The 19379-nt window shown below is 44.7% G+C and overlaps 1 protein-coding gene across 4 annotated transcripts in view; it reads right to left on the bottom strand.

Moving 5' to 3' along the window:
• Positions 1–8234: 8234 nt before the first annotated feature.
• LOC107154244 (sine oculis binding protein homolog) overlaps positions 8235–19379 on the bottom strand; it is a 157595-nt gene continuing 146450 nt past the window's right edge. For 3 of the 4 annotated variants that reach the window (XM_015499861.2, XM_048784037.1, XM_048784086.1), the window contains one exon: positions 8235–9585. The gene's annotated coding sequence lies outside the window, so the exon portion shown is untranslated. Of the gene's footprint in view, positions 9586–14845; positions 16560–19379 lie in introns of those variants that run through there. The other variant, XM_048783988.1, reaches the window with a different exon arrangement.

The following is a 19379-nucleotide window of genomic DNA, read 5'->3' as shown; positions in this document are numbered from 1 at the left end:
ATTGCGTTGCTTCCTCCAACTGTTCCTTTTCTCACCAGTTGGCTATTATTTTCTAACGCATTTTGATAATTACTTTATCAGTCAAGAAAGATAAACAAAAGCCTAAAAATACATCTGAATGAATGAGTTCCTGAGCCAACCCATCTTCAAGCATCATGAGTTTTGTTTTCTTTAATGGAGATGATTGGAAAACCGCGTAAGGTCCTCACTCATTGGTGGTTCAGTAGAATCCACTAATCTGCCTCTGCCCTCCTGGCTGTCCTATAGAGGGCCAGAGCACTCTGAGTAGTTAAGAATATGCAAGATGAGAAAAAAAAAAAAAAACCCCACTTGCCTAAAGACTTCTTAGAATGACTCTCTGCCTTTGATTTGCTTATTGAATCAACAGATTACCGGGTCAAGAGTTGAGAGAGCTTCATGTGCCCCTGTTAAAAAAATAAATAAAATGTAGAATTTGTATTATTGCAACTGTTTAGAAAGAAAAAGTGCCAGTTACTCAATGAAGAGAGCTCCTATTTCAGAAGCCAAATGTTGTCTAGTTGCACCCTGTGAGTGACTGGATGAAAACCAGCACATTAGCTTCCTGTACACTCTCAGAGGGGCCCAGCCCAGCTGGCCTTAGCAAGAGCCCTGGGGGAGACACTAAAGACACTGCATTTGGAAGTAGGTACCAGTCTCTACTTCTTGGTCCTAAATCCATGACTTTGGACTGAAAAAGTCATTGGAGGAAATCACCCTGGTGACCTGTCCCACCCAGTCCTGTCCCCTCCCCACTTTCCATTTCCTAAAGTTATAGTGGTTGCTGCCAGGAGAGGGTATGGGATGGATCTTCTCTCCTATCAAGAACAGCACAGGGTTGACATATGCAGTGACTATTCCCAACAACTCACAGCAGGTACTAGAGGGATGTCAGACCTGAAGGAAACCATCCAATTTATAGCTGCTCACGTAAAAGCCATCAGGAGAATCATGAAGCGATTCTCCATATGGTGCCCTGAAGCTTCCAAAAACTATACGAGAAAGGGGCTTGGAAGGAATTCTTTCCTTTTAGGAGACATGGAGGGTGGAAGCCAAGCATCTGCGGCAACCTGGAAAGACACTCCTCCAGACACCCTCCCCCACTGCATACCCAGGGGTGGCCTGAAGGATCCGACTGCAATGCCCCGGCCCCGCGGGGTCACTGATATTGGCCGCTTAGGCTTTTCCATTAACCGAGCTTATGTTTTCTAGCATAAATGAACTCTACGGTTACATTGTGTGGAGGCTTTGGGACATGGTTTGCCAAATGGAAAAACATTTGGAGGTTGGGAAAATATCTTGCACATAAATTACCAAAGGCACAGAGAATCTAAAAGAGGGAAGAAATCAGAAGCCAAGGAAAAGCCGGGAGGATGCCAAAGAAAAAATGGAGAGAGAGTGAGAGAGAGAGAGAGACAGAGACTGGGAAAGCGATGTAATGATTTCCCTTCACGACCTGCCTTCTGACCCAAAGGCAAGTTTCTAAGCCACATTTGAGTCTCATAAAAGCCATGTGCCCCAGTATTGGGAAAGAGCCTTTCGATGGCTAGATCCTTTCTGAGCAGAGGTCTCCATTGATGATGTTAAGCGCTGGCCACCGGTAAGAAACACAAAAAGCTCATTGTCTTTGACTGTGGCAAAGGCCAGTTACACACTTGTTAATTTCCTGATTTATGACACCAAAGAGATAGAACCCAGAATGGCACTTCCTCTCCCTCTTGCCGTCTCTCTCTCTCTCTCTCCCTCTGTGTCCCTCTTGCCCTCTCTTTTTAGGTGGTGGTGATGGTGGAAACTATTAAAACAGAGGCAGACCAGGAAGTTTGTGATAAAGAAAAGCCAGGCTCTCGCCTGACATACAATCTCTCTCCTGGCTTAAGTAAACTTGCTCCTTCAAGGCCTGCCATCAACAGAGTCCGTCTCATGTTTCACCACTAAATCTGAGTCAACAATCTCTAATCTGGACACTGGGTTCGGAATCCAGGCTCAGGTTGCACTTGGAAGCTGACAGCAGGGACAAGAGCAGAGAAAAATACAGCCTTTGTTTCTGGCTTGATCGTCCCCACCGAGCAGAGCTGAGGTCATGTGTCGTTTTCTGTCATCAACAAGATAAAAGTTTGCACCTCTCTGGCCCTGAAATGTCTCTCCTGCCATTTATATTAAGGCCAAGAAGCTCTCTGCCTCAGAATTGGAGGGCCAAGTTTGTGGAGAGCTTAGATTTGGAGTCCTTTTCATCTTTCTGACATATGATACTGTGACATGGGCAGCCCTTGCGGGGTTGCTATGCAGATATACGATTTCTGAAAAGTTACACCCGGAAAACGAAAACCCTGGGCTGGATTAGCATTTCACAAAGAACAGGGATAAAATGTGTAGCAGTTAGGCTAAAAAGCTAAAAAAAAAAAAAAAAAAAGAAAGAAAGAAAGAAAAAAGAAGGGGGAAAAAGAGTGAATTAAAGTTTCATGCAAACAAACTCTTTTTTTTAAAGGATCAATAAGTATGAAAGTGTTTTATTACATTCCTGGCCTTGGGTCCTGAGCCCTAACCCAGCTACTGAATGTGTAGGAGATACTGTGAGCCACGTGGTGAAGACAGGAGAGGGAGGTCTTGGAGCCAGGTGGGGGCTCAGGGGAGCTGGGGAGTGGGACGTTAAAAGGGCTTTCAGTAGGGTACTGCTATTTTATAAATCTCTTCTTTTTTTTCTACCTGTAATTGTTTTCATTGTTTTTGTTCTGTAGTAATCCTTCTCTTTTGTTGAAATAAACCTAGAAAGAAGGAAGAAAAATACCACATAATCTTAAGGTTTTGGCTAGATGCTCATCATCCATTTTCTCTTTCTTCACCAAGGTCAAAGGGCACATCTCTCAGTGATCACTCACTCACATCTTAGCCTTTCCTAAAAAATACTTTTTCCCAAGTATTTCTAACACCAGAGGTGAGGAACTTCTTTTTCATGAAAAATTTAAGTGGAATATGATATGTTTGTATGAGAGGGGAAATAATTCGAGAGGAAATAATTCTTATCTAGATTCTGCAACTTCCAGAGACAGAGACACACATGTGGCTCTTCAGCTGCCCTCTTTGAGCTGGTCCTGCCCACATGGCTGGGAAGGTAGGGGTGTCTCACCTGCTGCTCAAGACACTGGGACTTCCCCAGAGTCCCAGAGTCCCAATTCTACAAGGTCTAGAGGGAAACCAAGGGGGGGAAATTGGAACAGGGATTTTGAAGGACAGAGGACATAGGGGAGATTCAGGAACCAACTAGATACTGTTCCAACTGTGGATGATACGCAGAGTGGCCAGGGGCCTGCATATAGAACTACTTGGCTACCTACGTTGATGCCTACTACTCACAGGTCCTGGGAACACAGAGATGAATTAGCCTGGGCCCTGCCTTAGCAACTCCCAGGCTGAGCACAGGAAATCAGAGGAGTGGAAACAAGTACAGCAAAGCTCTAGATTATGAAGCTGTTGACATTTACACAGAAAAGTGCTTCCTCAGAACGGGAATTTGTTGGAGACTGGTTAAGTAAAGAAGATACTAGTAAATGACTTTGGCTGTGATTCAGAGGATAGAAATCACTTTTGTGGCTCCCCCATGTCACTACCAGGGCCGATGTTCCGGTCACTCTCAAAGATTGAGATGACATATGTGAAAGTGACTGGTGTAAGATTTAGCCACACATAAATTTTTTTTTTTTTAATTTATGTATGTAGGCATCCATCTCCACAGGAGGAAGTCTCTAATCAAGCATGCTGGTGACCAATGGGCTCTTATCCATCTGCCTGAATGCAGTTCAGGGCTCTAGCAGTTAGCCTCTGTGAGTTCAGTTTCTTCCTCTGTGAAATGGGGATGATAGTACTGAACTACAGGGTTGTTGTAATGCATAAATGTAAAAATGCAACTAAATGGCATTTGGTAAGTTTTGGATAAATGTTCCTTAAAATCCATAGTGGTGTCTACTCCTTCTTGTAGGGGTTCATTGCAGATGGTTGGGCCCAAACATGCATGTGAGGAAAACATGAGGAAGGACAGCCTCGTCAATTGCCAGAGTTGTAGAATCAGGCTGGAGTGATGGTATCAGACATGTGTCCCATCAACTGATTCAGATTCAAACTGAGTTATGAGCAGAGTTATGAGCAGGTGATTCTGCAGCCATCAGAAGGGCACCATGCTTGGGGTAAGAGGGTTCAGATCTTGGTTCTACTTTCCTATTTGAAAGGCTTAAACACATCGCTTCACCTTCCTTGGCTCTGTTTTCCTTATCCAGAAATGAGGACCACACTGCCTGTAGTGCGTGGGTTGGAGAACTGCCTGAGAGTGAATCTGGGTGAATGACTGACTTCTGTCCAGTCAGGAGTCCCGGACACATCCAAAAATTAACAGTAGGGCTTGGATTTAGTCCCCTATACCCTGGGCAAAGTGGCACAGCCTGTGTGGCCCCAGTAACTCCATGCTGTTCTTGTTCACATCCCTTTGCCTACTAGATGAGGCCATGGGAGAAAGCCCAGTTTGAAGTTTAAACAGTCCGGACAATAGAAAATGGAAAAAAGTCCCTGCCCCATGTGCCCCACTCTTTCTGCTTCAAGAAATGGGACATGGGTGTCAAAGTGCCAGCCCTCTTCCTTTCTCTGAGCTGCCGGCAGAGCTGCCCACATCCTTCAGATATTACCTGTAGATATGGAAACAATCATATTTTTGGTTTGTCCAAAACCAGGTGTCATGAGAGTAGCGGTCATGTTTTCTTTTCTCTCCAAATACAGTATAAGGTATAATATAAGATATCTCAACCTCATAGTTTAGGCACCATGTAAGTGATCAGAACTCTACTTTTAAGTCACGACTTCCAAGTGTCTCAGGCCCTAATGGGACAGCTCAGCCCTGAAGCCCACTGCTGGGTTCTGCCTTTTATTATTTGTGCCTTGGACAGAAAACCCCTCCATCTTCTTGACTGTGTATTTGGCAATCAAATGGGGATGATGATGATGGTGATGGTGATGGCGATGATGATGGTTATGATTGGTGGTGGTAGTGGTGGTGGTGGTGGTGGTGATGTTGATGATGGTGATACTAATGTTTTCCACACAGGGTGTGGTGGGAGTTAAATAAATGGATGTGAGTAAAGCCCTTAGCATGGGGCCCTACACAAAGCAATCCCTTCACAGATGAGCAATTTCCTCTGTGAAGTCCTCCTTCACCGGAAGAATCTACCCCACCCCTGCCCACTCGGTAGCAATAGTTCATCCATCCATAAGTCAAGAAGACAAATTAAGAGGCACATTTGGGTATTTTAGGCTAACTTGCCTTCTAGAAATGTGTCCAAGGGTCAAGGAATGATCTCATCTCCAAGACTCTTCTGGATAAAACGTGTAATACTTCTGTGACCTGGATTCAGTGTTGAGCACAGAAACACAAGGGCATTGAGTCTGGGGGCCCCTTTGCAAAGGCACCTCCCTCCTTTGACCACCAGAAACACAAAAACACAAAATGAAGCTCTAGTGTGTCTTGACTGCACGGGATGATGGTTTTCAGGGGTTTACTGGCCTTTTCTAGTGTGAGGCCAGAGGATCATAGTGCTGCAGGCCACCGGCATTTTCAGTTCTAAGGGGGCTGAACAGCTCTTCGAGGATGTAAATTTAGGAGGGCCACAGTGCCTATCTCTGAGGAGCCTGATGACATACGAAGATTCAGTATAGGGCCAAAAGTGGCCTCAGCCAATTTAAACTGGAGGTACAGAGCCCAAGGGAGAAGCCATTAATTGCACTCCAGGGAATCAGGCTTGGTTCCATGGAGAGTTGGCGTGTGAACTGAGCCTTGAAGGGGGAGGCTTATTAATTTTTAAAATAAGAATAATGAGGACTTCCCATATGCTGTACCTAGCAGATAGGAGGCAAATAACGCACGATCCTCCTCAAGGACTCTGCAGACCAGTAAAGGGCAGGGACTGAATAAGCAGTGTGATCCACAGGGATCTGAGGGAGGGTGGCTTGGAGGGAGGCAGGAAGGCCTCTCCTGAGGGGTCTGGCTGTGGGAATTGTCCAGGGGACAAAGAAAAGACATCTGAGGCAGAGGCAGCTCATTGGGCAAGGACCCAGGACAGGGAGAGAGCAGGGCCTTTGGGAATCAGTTCCTAATTCAGTCAGGTGGCATATAGAAGAGGCTGGGATGGGAGCAGTTGGGGGTAGAGAGGTAGCTGGCCAAAGGCCCAGTGTGTGCAAGTCACCTGCAAGGGGAGGGTGGCTCTGCAAAACTAAAACCAGGCTCCAGATGTGTGATTATATAAACCCTGGAAAATACCCAGACCTTGTCTACCACCCATCTTCCCATTTAGCATGTGTCAGTGGGGCAGGGACCATGGCTTTACTCTTCTCTGGTCTCCCCTCAGCAGTAGGCATGGGCCTTGTGTTCTGTGGGGGTCTGACACTGCTGAGGAAAACATGGCCTGATTCATTCCTCAGAAAACGGTGCCCTCAATGCTGCCACACACACAGTAGGTCCAACGCACAATATCCATCACCGCACACCCCTCTGGCTTAGAAAAACGAGGGCCACTTTAAAGAAGGTTGAATCACTGCCACAAGTTTGCAGGAAGGCAAAGTGTTCGTGAGGATGTCAACGCTTGCTTCAGATCAGAGGTAGGGCCTGGGTTCAGATCCTGAACCTCCTGGGTTTGCAACTCACCAGCTATGTGACCTTGGGTGGTTACTAAACCCACTAAACTCTGGTTTTTTTTTTTTTGTTTGTTTGTTTTGTTTTGTTTTTTAACATATAATAGAAAATAAGAGGCCCTTCTTTACAGGGTTACTATGAGGAATAATGAGGCCACACTTCCGTGCTCAACACATACTGGTTATTGTTCCCATAACTGTCCCATTTCTCTTGGTTTTGATAGCTCAAGAGAGAGCACCAGGATTAGGACAAGGAAGGGGAGGAGGAAAAGAGTTCTGATGGCTAATGAGATGCCACAGAGTCTTTTCTTGTTGGAACAAAGGTACCTTTTGTTTTCAGAAGGGTCAAAATGTTTGCTCGACAATCTTGGACTAGAGACAAAAGCAAAATCAATATCCTGGATGGCCGTCTCAGTGGCCAAGTCCTGATGAACAATGCTGTCAGGGACTTTGCACCAGACAGCTACAGTGGGGTTTCGGCCCCTGCCACATCCTGGCTGGGCCTGCCTCCGTGGGGCTCAGCTTGGATGAAATCACCCTTGTAACATACCAGGAAACCCGCAAGATTCTCTCAGGACTCCCAAATCCACAAGATGGTCACTCAGAGGAACCCCATGATGGTGTCTAAAATTTTAATGATTTTAAAATTCTAATCATTTTAATTTGGGTTTTGAAAATTACATTAATCAAGTGCGGGGCTCTGGACAAGTTTATTTGTTTTTCTAACCTTCAATTTTCTTCACCTGTAGAACCAAAGGATTAGACCAGATTTACATCAATTAGAGGCCTCGGTCTGCATAATAGCAGCAGCTCAGGGAGGACCAGTGCCTCCCTGTATCTCACCATCTTTTAAACTTACTAGTTTTAATTGAAAAAAAATGTCTCCCAGCGGGAGAAAAATAATCACTTTCTGTAACAAGGAAAATAACAACAATAGTCATAATAATGAGAAAAACCAAATAAGCACATGTAAGTGCATTTTTTTTTTCTTAGAGATTTATTTTTGTTTGATGAATCTGACACCCATCAGGGAGAGAGGAGAATGTTGTAGGCCCAGCAGGAAAATGAGCACCCAGAATGAGGGCTGTTGCTTCCTGCATGGGTGGGTTTGGTGTTGGGGTTGGTTGGTTTAATTTGTTGCTGGAAGTTTTTCTTTTGTTCACTTTTATAAATCTCTCCCCGGGCTTGCGAGCTTTCCCTCCCTCCCGCCTCCCTTCCCCTGCTCCCCAAATTTCATTTTTAAAAAGCGAGCTCGCTCGCCAGGTGTGTCCCCCAAGCTCTCACGGCTCTAATAAATAAGGAGCACCTGTAAAACAGTAGCTTGACTTGTTAAGTGACTGTACAAAGGAGAATATAGAAATACAGTATGTACACCGCATCCGTGGCCTGGGGTGCCGCACGGCCAGGTGAGCCAGCCCGGCCTTGTCTACCGGTAACCCACCACCCTCCTACTGCAGCTCAGCGGCCTGGTGGGGCGGGGCACCCAGACCCCTCCAGAGGGAACAATTGCTTTTATTGGAGTTAGTAAACAGATACACTGAATCACAAGGTGATTTGATTTTTTTTTTTTTTTTAGTTTTCTTCTTTTTTTGATTTTTTTTCCTTAATTTTTTCTTTTTTTTTTTTTCTGTACTCATCAGAATGGGGTACTCCACGACTGTCTCACCGACTCAGTGCCAGTACACATGCTCTAGAGGACTTCTGGACTCGCAGCTACAACTGTACAAGTGCACACAAGTAAATCTACCCTGTTATCCTCCACCCACGGACTGAGGATCCCATTGCACGTTTCTCTTAACCGTGACAGGAGAAAGCAAACAGTGAAACAGAATCATGGGCGATCTTTCTCACTTTCCCTCTTGTTTTCATTGGTTCGTCCATGCCATTCTAATTATCATGAAAGGGCTCTGCGTATAGGGAGATTGTCTCACTGACTTCCTGGATCACCAAAAACCATCAGGGTTGAAATTTCATCCGAGTCTTTCGTGACGCCCAGCAAATATTCCCCCCTCGGATTATTTTACACCTTGAGGGCATTTTGGTCTTCAGTTCAACACTCTTGCTCTGTTCCCAAATGGGGCGCTATTTAGGGGAATTTCAAGAGAAAGCTGAGAAGAATAAACATTTACCGAGTTCTCTTGGCATTCAGTCTCTGAAAAACCACAGTATAAACTATCCATGCTGCTTCTTACATCTGTCAAATCGAAAATTAAAAGCCATAAAAGTGTAACACTGAAAATATGGCATCAAAAAGGATAAAGGTGGCCTTTGTAAAAATAACAAGAAAAGTATATTAGCCAATAAAATATTCTAACTCTTCATTAAAAGTGCATCCTGGGCCGGACAGAGATGACTCTGAAGCTTCGGGACTCCAGTGCCATCCCTCTCCGCCATCAAAACGTGAACAGTATAGGTCCAAAACCATACAATGCAAATCACAATTCTTAGTGTAGCAGCAAAACCACAGCAGTTTTTAAAAAGATTTAAAAAAGATTTTTTTTTGTTTTGTTTTCCAATCCGTATCATCTTCCAGCCTCCGCCGCTGAGCCTTGAAGATGGGGCAGGGAGAATACCTACATTGGTCCTTGTGGCTTGTTGGTGTTTTGTTTTGTTTTTTAAAACCAGGGGCGAAATCCCTAAGTTCCTCTGGGGAAAAGCAGAGATGGTGGCAGCAGGAAGGCTGGGCCCGCTTGGTGGGTCCAAGACGTGCTGGCTTCTCTGGGCTAGAGGCCACCGAGGGAGGGCTGCTTCCTCCGAGATGCTTAATGACAGGAAGCGGCTTTATTTGCTTGAGTTTTAGCCAGAGGGGGTGGTGAGCTGACCAGCTGGTGTCATTGGATGGCATGACATGGTTTGCTCCGCGCCCTCTCTCCATGCAAGGTACCCTGGGAGTGATCGTTCCTGGGAAAAGAGGAGAGGGGGCCATCAGAATGCACTGGACCAAATCCCCACCTACCCACCCTGCCCAGCTGGGGAGAACCCAGGCATGAGTCAGGAAGCAGCACGCTCTGCAGCCGCCGCCAGTTAAGACCTAGGATGAGCCCCCAAAACGAAGGCACAGCGTGATTTCGGCATGAGTCTCATTCATGGTCTGCTCAGGGTCAGCCCTGCCAGCTTTGTGTGAGGAAATGAAACTCGAGCCCTTTTTGGAAGACCATAATGAGCACCGCGCACCACGCCCTCACCCGAAGACCGCAGCATCCTTTGCAACCCAGCCACTTTTACCCTCCCGGTGACTGTATGCTTAACCCACAGAAGGTCTTTGGAGTCATCCAAGGTCATTCCAAATCGAGGCAAGGTCACTAGGGAACCCTGGAGCTCCAGACCTCGCCCTTGTACTCAATGGGTCAGCTCTGGAGTTTGCAGAAGGAAGGCCCAGAGATTCGCTCTTTAGCCAATGACGTTACCATGAACACATGGACTTCTCATCAGGAGTTTCCTACAGAGGCAACTGAGATGGGAGAGATGGTTGCCCCTCTCTCTTTGAGGGTATTGCCTGTCAAAGGTGAGGTGTTCACATTCCTTCAGATCCAAAATAAAAAGGAACAAACGACTGGAAGACAATAAACCACCAACCGGGGGCCTTGGGACTTGAGATCCTAGTGCAGGGACTCTAAATGCGATTTTTCACCAGGTTCCATCCCCACATTTACCACAGACATGAGACTCTGCCTCTTCATCTCCACTGGTTTATTTCATTTGCTTTCAGTCCCTTGGTCCAAAAGACAGCCTACTGAGGACATTCAGTCACTTTCAGGAAGCAGCCACTTACATGTCTGCCCAGGGAACTATGAAGTCCCTGAGGTCCAGGGCTGGGGCTCTCTCAGGCACGCCTGTACTCTGCCCAGGTTCAAGAGTCTGGCCTAATGCCTTTGTGCCAAATGAATGAGAGTCAAGCAGTTCTCTTCCTCTTAATAAATGGGGACATCAGAAATATAAAAGGGCAAAAGTTGGTTAATGTGCCGTGGTGACAGAGGACTTGTAAATATCTTTACAACTATTGAGATTATTCTCAGAACAATGAACAGATAATTTCAGAGAGGTGTTGAATTTAGTACTTGAAAGGACCCCAGACATAACATACAAAAATTTCCTCGTTTTATGGCAGCCACAGAGAAACCTGAAAACTTGCTCAGGGTGCTTGCAACATGAATTGAGCACTAGAGTGAGGAGGTCAAATGTCCACTGGGAGAACTAAGTAGAAGCTTGTGCTTTGAACCCTGCTATCCAAATCCTGGTGTTAATGGCAATGATAATAATCATCAGCCAAAAACAAGGTTTGAAAAACTCAATGTGCACGACAGGAAATGCCTGGGTTCCCCAAATCACATTAAATCATCAGATCTGTGAGCATTTAATATGTATATTAAATAACCAAAGTGAAAATGCAAAACACCACAAATATGCAATGGGGGTGGAATTACAAGGCCATGGAAACCTTTTCATTTGGCATGGTCAGATTTGGAAATGGGGATATTTATCTCTGAATAAAAAGCTCACATTACCCACCCCCTAACACCCGCTTTCTTTTTCTTTTGAGAATTAGACACAATGGAGAGGAGGAATATAAAAACAAAACAGATTGCAGGGCAGAGTAGCCCATGTCTATAATTCCAGCTATAGGAGGCTGAGGCAGGGGGATCGCATGTTCAAAGTCAGCCTTAGCAACTTAGTGAGAACCTGTCTCAAAATAAAGTCTAAAAAAAGGGCTGGGGATGTAGCTCATATGGATCATAAGGCAGAATGCTCCTGGTTTCAATCCCTAGTGTCCCCCACCACACAAGCCATCAAGAACCACTATCAAGCTGGACATGGTAGCACATGACTGTAATTCCAGCTACTCAGGAGGCTGAGGCAGGAGGATCAAGAGATCAAAGCCAGCCTCAGCAAAACCGAGCAACTTAGCAAGCCACTGTCTCTAAGTAAAATACAAAAAAGGGCTGAGGGTGTGGCTCAGTGGTTAAGTGCCCCTCTGTTCAATCCCTGGTACCTAAAAAGAAAAGAACTAAAGGGGAGGCCACAAAATATTGGGAAAGAGCTGTGGAAATGACAAGTGGGTCCAAAAACACAGGGATAACTTCATCTGGGGACAGTTCTTTTGCATTTATTGAGCAGCCTGGAAGTTGCTGTGGAAGGAGGAAAACTATCTCCACCTCTGGGCCTGGGACCAAAAGTGACTGAATCTTGGAATCTGAGGGAACCTCTGAATTCCTTAAAAAGGAAAAGAGAAAAAGAAGTGTTGAATATTTCCTCCAGTGACTGGGAAACACCACCATTTTTAATTGCTTACTCAGGAATGCTGCAACTGCTTTTTCAATGATGTAGCTTTTTCTTTAATGTAATCACCACAAAAAAAAAAAAAAGAAAAAAAAAAAGGAATATCTCTCAACTAAGTTTCTTTGTATTCAAATCACCTTTGGACAAAGACCAAACATGCCCAGCATACTAGGAGAAAATTTTCAGGCTTTCATAAGAGAGTGGGAAAAACGGGATTATAATGAGAGCCATTCTGGAACCTTAACTACAGCGTTTGCCATCCCAAACACTATAATAATCATTATTATTCTCTGGTATCTATTATTGTCTGGTAAATAATATGTGTTTTCCCGCAAAGTTCTAAAGGGTGCAGCTGCACTGCGCTCTATTTTTTGCAGCTCAGCTCTGAAACCTCCTTATACCAAGCTGATTTGAAGAGAAGAGCAAAGTGGACCATTTCTGCCTTACATTCCCTCTCACCTCATTCTTGCATGCCTGGGACACCCCCAGAGACCAGTTGGTGGCAGTACAAGCCCCTTTCTGCTGGTAACATTTGAGGAGGGGGTGGTCCTGAAGTCATTCTCCGTGGCTCTGGGTCTGGCTCCAGCTCTGCCCGCCTCATTGGGCAAATAGAGCTCTGGAATCACTGACAAACAATTAAGAACCAAGTGTGGGCTTCACTCTCCTCTATTTATTGGTACTGGCCAGCAAGGTAGGGAACCCAACAGAGATGGGAGGGAGCAAGCTCAGATTTTTAAAAAGTGGTCGGAGCCTGGAGTCCTTGCCACACGCAGGGATCCAGTGGAAAATCAATCAGTCCTCTCTAAGTTTCTTCATCTGTGCAAAAGGGGAAATTACAACAATAAGGGAGACAGAGACCCAAATGATAGTCCAGCATTGTCCTCATTTGCTGGGTGGCCTTGGGCCTGTTCCTTTCCCACTTCTCCCTATCCCTAAGCCTTGACTCCTTCCTCTGTGACACTGGGGCCTGGGTGACACTTTATATCTTCCATCTCTTACATGCTGTAATTGTGGGATCTTTAGAAAAAAGTTGGTATCAAATATATAGTATTAAAACTTGAGAAGCTAGAAATTAACCTATTGCTAGTATGTAAGGAAGCCTACAAATTTTGTGGATCTTTAAGTCCAAAATTTTAGTCTCTTTTGCCCTAATGTCACAGATGTAAACATTCCTCTGTGTGTGCACAGGCACACAGGTACACATGTACACACACACACACACACACATACACACACACACATCTCTGGTAGAGATTTTTGAAATGCCTTTGAATGCAAGGGGTTCTGGGAATGTGACCATGCTTCTACCTCACATCTGGATTTCCCCCTGAATTAGGGTTTTTGTCTGAAGGCAGGATAACTTGGCCCTGTTATATAGGGATTCCACACACACACAACCACATACAAACAGGCTCATCTCTAGCACCACGTATGCACCACGTATGAAGGCTGATACCACCATGTATGGTCTCGATTGGGTACAGATGGCCAGTTATCTTCAGAATGCCAGGTCTGCCTGTCGCCTTTGGCTAGAAGAATGAAACATCCTCTCTCGGAATCATAAGTGCACAATGAGAGTGCTGAGTAATTCTCTGTCCACCTGGAAAGTCAATTTCCCATTTCATGAGGGAAGCATTGCTAAGAATGTGATTTAGTTACTCATCCTCCTTTATCACACAGAAATTTCCAGAGAACTATAAAGATCAAAAATGGCTCTGAAAACTATAGGGTTTTTTCCATGTTAATACTGTCAAAATATGGACATTCTCCCCTGTACACCTTTGACCTTTATAACTTGAGACTTATGTTGTTGCATTTCACAGTTTCCAGGAAGCCAGTCCCCAAAGTAAATGTGTATCCAGAGAAAAATGTCTGTCTCATTCTACAATCCAACATTTCCAAGCCAGCCTTTCTGTGGCATGAGATTCCACCACAACCCGGAAGCCTGCCTCTATTAATCTAACTCATTTTTCAAGCTCTCACTCTTACTTCCTTCCTTAAATACCCTTGTCATACATTTGTCCTGTCTTACTCAGTTAAAAGGCAAGTTCTCCCATATTCATCCCCAGGAGTCTTCAACCCTGTGGCCCCAGCTCACCAATGTGTAAGAAATGCCTGCTGCCAAGCCTGCTTGCCTTTGTCCGATTACCCAGGCCCTAGCAGACAGCCACTCACTTGGGCACTGCTGACCATCACTTATCACAGTTAAATACAGCCATTACGTGCTGGCCGCGGCAACGCTGTTTATCTGGGACAATAACGAGTCCCTGAGGACTGGACTGCTCTCAGGTAGCTGCAGCTATTCTGGGGCACTCACAGGGTAGTGCCCTGTGGTCAATGAACAGAGCCGCCTGCACCCGCTGATAAACTCTGAGTGTGATGCCAGATAGTGGTCCCCACACTGAGCCCATCCCAGAAGAGCTACTATGGCTTGGCAAGGTTTTGCTGAAAGGTAGTTTCCTTCCTCCCCTGTTGACTATGGCTTCATGAAGAGTTTGAAATGGTTTTTACCAGAATGGAAACTTTATTTTTGAAGCAGATGGTATCTCTTTTCTTATAGCTCATTAATTGATTTTAAAAATTCGAAAATAGCCTTTCTTTTGAAGGATTGTGACAGGGAATGACCCAGGGTAAGGAGAGCATGTGGTGGCCACGGTTGGACTTCAACTTAGCTCAGTGCTGGGCTGTGGTCTGAATCCCAGGCACCCTGTGCCTTTTAAAATCAAAAGCTCAAAGTACATTTAAGACCACATATAAGGTCTTAAAAATAAGGTTTTAAATTTTTTAAATGATTTGCTCCTTTATTTCTCTTACTTTATTCAATAAAAGTCAGAAACATTTAAGACTCATTCCTGGGAAAACCCCATTTTTATTTGGTTTAGAAAGGAAAATTTCATTCTTCTTTGCAGGTTCTATAATTTAAATGGAGAGAGAAGTCTGTTTGTCCCTACAAGTGGTCATTGCTTTTTCTTGCTGAACTCTGCAAGTTTCTGAGGGACAACAAACCTGGGCCCCACTCTTATGCACTCACCTGTTTTATTCTCAGGCTGGGCTCTGATCCTTTTTACCTCAACTCCATTCTGGGAGTTGAAGCCAACCAAATGACCCAGTCTCTGGCCCTTTGCTAAAAGCACTGAGGGATTTGTGACTAACAATATAAGTTTTTAATTTTTACTTTTTACAAACATACTGGAGCAGGTGACTATGTCCATACCCTGCCCGCCACCACACACACAAAGAAGACTTACATGATATAATGTTCTGCAGGAAATTTTGAAAAAAGAGCCCAGAGCCTTATGCCCCTGACTTTCAGGACTAAGGACTTCTTCCTATGATTTGGGAAGCTTCAGGATCTTCAAAGAAAGGTATCAATTTTCTTTTGAGCATCTCTTTCTGTCAAATACTGGACTAGGTATTTTTATGTGCTAATTTCACTGGAAAATAAGGTCTCTTTTTATATTCATTTTTCTTATACACTTATTTCACACAAATAATAATGCTCCTGAAGTATTTATTGTGTCCATTTTACAGATGACACACTTTGCCAGGAAGGTTAAGGAGTTTACTTGCTCAAGGTCACTATGTAGAAAGGGTGATTGCAGGACCCCAAAGTCCAGGCTCCCCCACTCAGGAAGTGCTACCCCCAGTCCATCTCTCCCCTTTTTAATCACCACAGTGGTTGGAGTTCACAATGTCAGAGGTATAAGTGGCCCTACACAATCTAGCTCCCTTGCTTTGCAAACAAGAACTCTGAGCAAAGTTCTTTGATTAGGAAAAAAAAAAATGCATTTTAATTCAAGTCCCATTCAATACACAAACTAGCTGATGAGCAAGAGATAGGGTTCTGTGACTCAGCAGGTCCCTGGCCTGCTGCTTTCCTCCTCTCTCCCCCTCTGTGACTGTGACTACAGGAGCTGGTGTCACTGCTTCCCTGTTAGAGATGCTAAGTCCTAGATGAATTAAGTGACTTGTCCAAAGTGTCAGTGAAAAGGTCAGGGTCATATTCCTCCTCTGATTTCTACCACTCAACTCTCCCTCAAGACTGTTTCCTTCCAAATTTCTGACTTGGACAAAAACAAAATAGTTTATTATGTTATTATGAAGGTTTAACTTGTTATCTCTCTACTATCTGAACACAGGCATTTTAGGTGACAAAAAAGCAGCTTCACATGGCAAGTAGCTATCTATGGCCTGTGGATCAATAGCAGATTTTAAGATTTTAGATTAGGTTTGGAAAAGCAGTCTTTACTTTATTTATACTTCACAAGCAGCCCATTGAGAGAGAGAGAGAGAGAGAGAGAGAGAGAGAGAGAGAGAGAGAGCGCTTCATATTAGCAAAACAAAAGAAAACCTGTAAAAAGTAACAACAAGAATACTGAATTTTCCTCTTAACAGCAAAGGGGATGGAGTGGGGATGGTTAATAGTTGATTTTCTGCTGACTTTCAGCCCCTCGAGCCCAGATGTGCAGGTGTGTCTATTTCCCCTCTGAAATCAGCTGCCTGATGTGAGGAAGTCATGCAGTGGGTGGCAAAATATGACTCTGGTCCTTGGCACAGGTCGTGTAACTCAAGCAGCTTCGGTCGGATCCTGTGTCCCACTGGAAGGAAAAGCAGATGAGGATTCAGGTTCTAATCCTGGCTGTGCCACTCTGCGACCTTGAGCGATTGCTCTTTTTGTCCCAGCTCATACTTGAAAAAGTGAAATGAGAGATTTTATGAGAATTTCTGGAATGGTTTCCCTCGCGTCTGCACTTGACAACATGGAAGTGTTTGATTCTTTTCCATTACAATCCAAGGCAAGAAGTCCTGGGCTGCACCAGGACAATTCTTAGAATAAGCATCTCCTATGAGCGAGGTAGCTCCCGGGCATTTTAACTTAGGTTATTTATGCTGGAGCTGATGATTCTTTGAAGTAGAGGTTATCATCTTCATTTTTCATACGTAAGATATGCCTAGTGCTTTTGCATATGAACTCCAGAGTCAGTCAAATCCCAGTACTGCCATTTACTGGCCACATGACTGGGTAAAAATCTCTCACTTCTATGTGCCTTGGTCTCTTCTAAAGTGGGTTTAAAAATAGTCTCCCCTGGCATGGTTGTTGGTATGCAGCATTTGGAACATTGCCTATGTGTAGAACATATAGAACATACTTAATGAATATAAGCTCTTAAAATTATTTAATGAAACAATGCAGGCCCAGGGAGCTATAAAAATGTGCCCAAATCCTCCCAGACAGTAAGGGACACAGCCGGCTTTCTTTTCCAGGCAGGTCTCACTCCAGCCCTGAGCTCTTCCCCCAGGAGATGAAGCCTTTCCAACAGGACAGTAAGTGCCATACCTAGGGCATCCACGATGAGCCACACCTCACATGTTCCCTTACCCTGTCCCTCACAGCAATCTTGTCATTACTCATGACACATATACTGAGGCTCAGAGAGTTTAAGTCACTTCCTGCCTCACCTAGTAAATGGCTCCACTGGGATTTGAACCCAAGCCAGCTCAACTCCAGGGCAGTTCTTTTCCACTAAACCACACTGCCGACACCCTTCTCTACTAGGAGCCCATTGTCACTGCATGTGGAAGCTTCCAGTCTATAGATCTGGAAATGAGAGAAGAGGACATCTTCAGGAAGTTGCCAAAACCCCTTAAAAGTAGCTGCGGACCCTGGGAGGACCTGTCTTAACTCTGAGAAAATCTCTGTAGATGTATCCTCATAATGAGCCACCTAGGCCCCCCTGGGGCTCATCAGTCCAAGGACTGGGAGCTAGGCATGTCACTGTGGTCACTGCCACATCTATGTGATCCCCATCAGGAACTCTTTTGCTTTAAGAGCTGCCCCCAACCTCTGCTCAATCCCGGACATTCTTAGTTCCCCCAAACAAGACAAGGTCACAAGGCAACGTCCCACACTGCACCCTTGCCCACTGGCCTCCCCTCAGAGCTGCTGGCTGGGCAGAAGGGAGGCAGTTTCCATGACAACCTGCCTCCAGCATCCCCAAGTCGTTGGACTTGGAAATGGTCTTTTGTTGTAGGGTTTCCTTCCACTGTGAGCTGTGAAGTCTTAGGCCCATTCTGGGACAAAGAAGTTATTCCCATTGTCCTGCTACAATGGCTTTACATACTTAAAATTTAGATGTGACAGCTGATACCCCTCTGCGATAACATTCCACAATGATAACCCACCGCTGGTAATTAGCCTGTCATCAGCATGTGATGCATAGCTTCAGTGATGCCAGTCTTTTCTCACTTTCTTTCAGTCCATGAACAGCTGCTAAAGCAATTTCCCACAAACAGATTTCATTCTTTCACTCTTCTGCTCAAGGTCTCAGTGATGTTGCCTGAAGGCATCCAGGACCAATGTCTTCACCTGTAGTCGCCCCACCTTGCTTTCCACCAGCCTCATGCTCCCCACCCTCTGTGGTCAAGTGCTCCGGCTTCAGCCTACTGCTACTGTAAGGTCATCCTAACACAGCCTGCTTTGCTGCACCTGTGTGTCTTTTGACATTCAGCTGCATCCCTCATTCCTGCATTGTGGACCCCCAGCCCATGCCCCTCCTCATGTTGAGAACCCAACTGAACTCATCTGCTTTAAGGAAACACCATCAAGGTTAGCTCCATTAGCTGTCTCTCAACCAAGACTCTTCTCATTCATTTGCTCAACAAATACTTGTGTGCCCATCTGCCTGTCTTTGTGCTAGGCACTTGGTTACAAAGAGTGAACTGGACCCTGCATGAAGCCTACTGTCTGCAGTATCAGGTCAGTTTGCAGGTTCTGGGTGTTGCTTCTAAAAGTGACATTGGTTGTTTTTTATCTCTTAGTTTCTAAATAAGTCAGGGACATGTGCCACATCTCCCCCATCCTTTTTTCTCCTTTTTAAAAAATTCTTTCTCCTCCCACTCCCCACCCCACGTTTTAATAACAATGATATGAAAAAAGTCAGTGTTAGATACTGTTAGTGAAAAATGGATTATATTTTACCCTCTAGAGAAATTAATGAAGACTCTCTCTGAACCATAAATGAGCAAAAGGAACTACCTCCCTCTGTTTGGATTTTAGGAGTTTATTAAGCTTTATGGATTGTAATATATGAATTAAATACAAATTAAAAACTTATAAAATCCAAATGTAGAACAAAATTTTAAAAGATATTTCTGGGCATAACCCACCCCAACACACACACGCACGCACACACACACGCACACGTGCACACACACACACACACACAAAGCTAAGACAGAGAACAAGGTGATGGGCCAGCTGATCAGTGAGAAGCACTGTCAGAATTGGGACTAGAACCCCGAACCAGCAGCCCTCGTATTCATGTGCAAGTTCATAACATTTTCCACCAATTTTTTTAAAAATAATTTTTCAGTTAGTATGTGAGATTCATGTTGCTCAAACTTTGGGGAACATGAAA

Source organism: Marmota marmota, unplaced genomic scaffold (genome assembly GCF_001458135.2).
Source record: "Marmota marmota marmota unplaced genomic scaffold, marMar, whole genome shotgun sequence".
NCBI lineage: Eukaryota > Metazoa > Chordata > Mammalia > Rodentia > Sciuridae > Marmota > Marmota marmota.
Note: the sequence above shows the minus strand (reverse complement) of the source record. Positions and strands in the feature narration are given on the sequence as shown.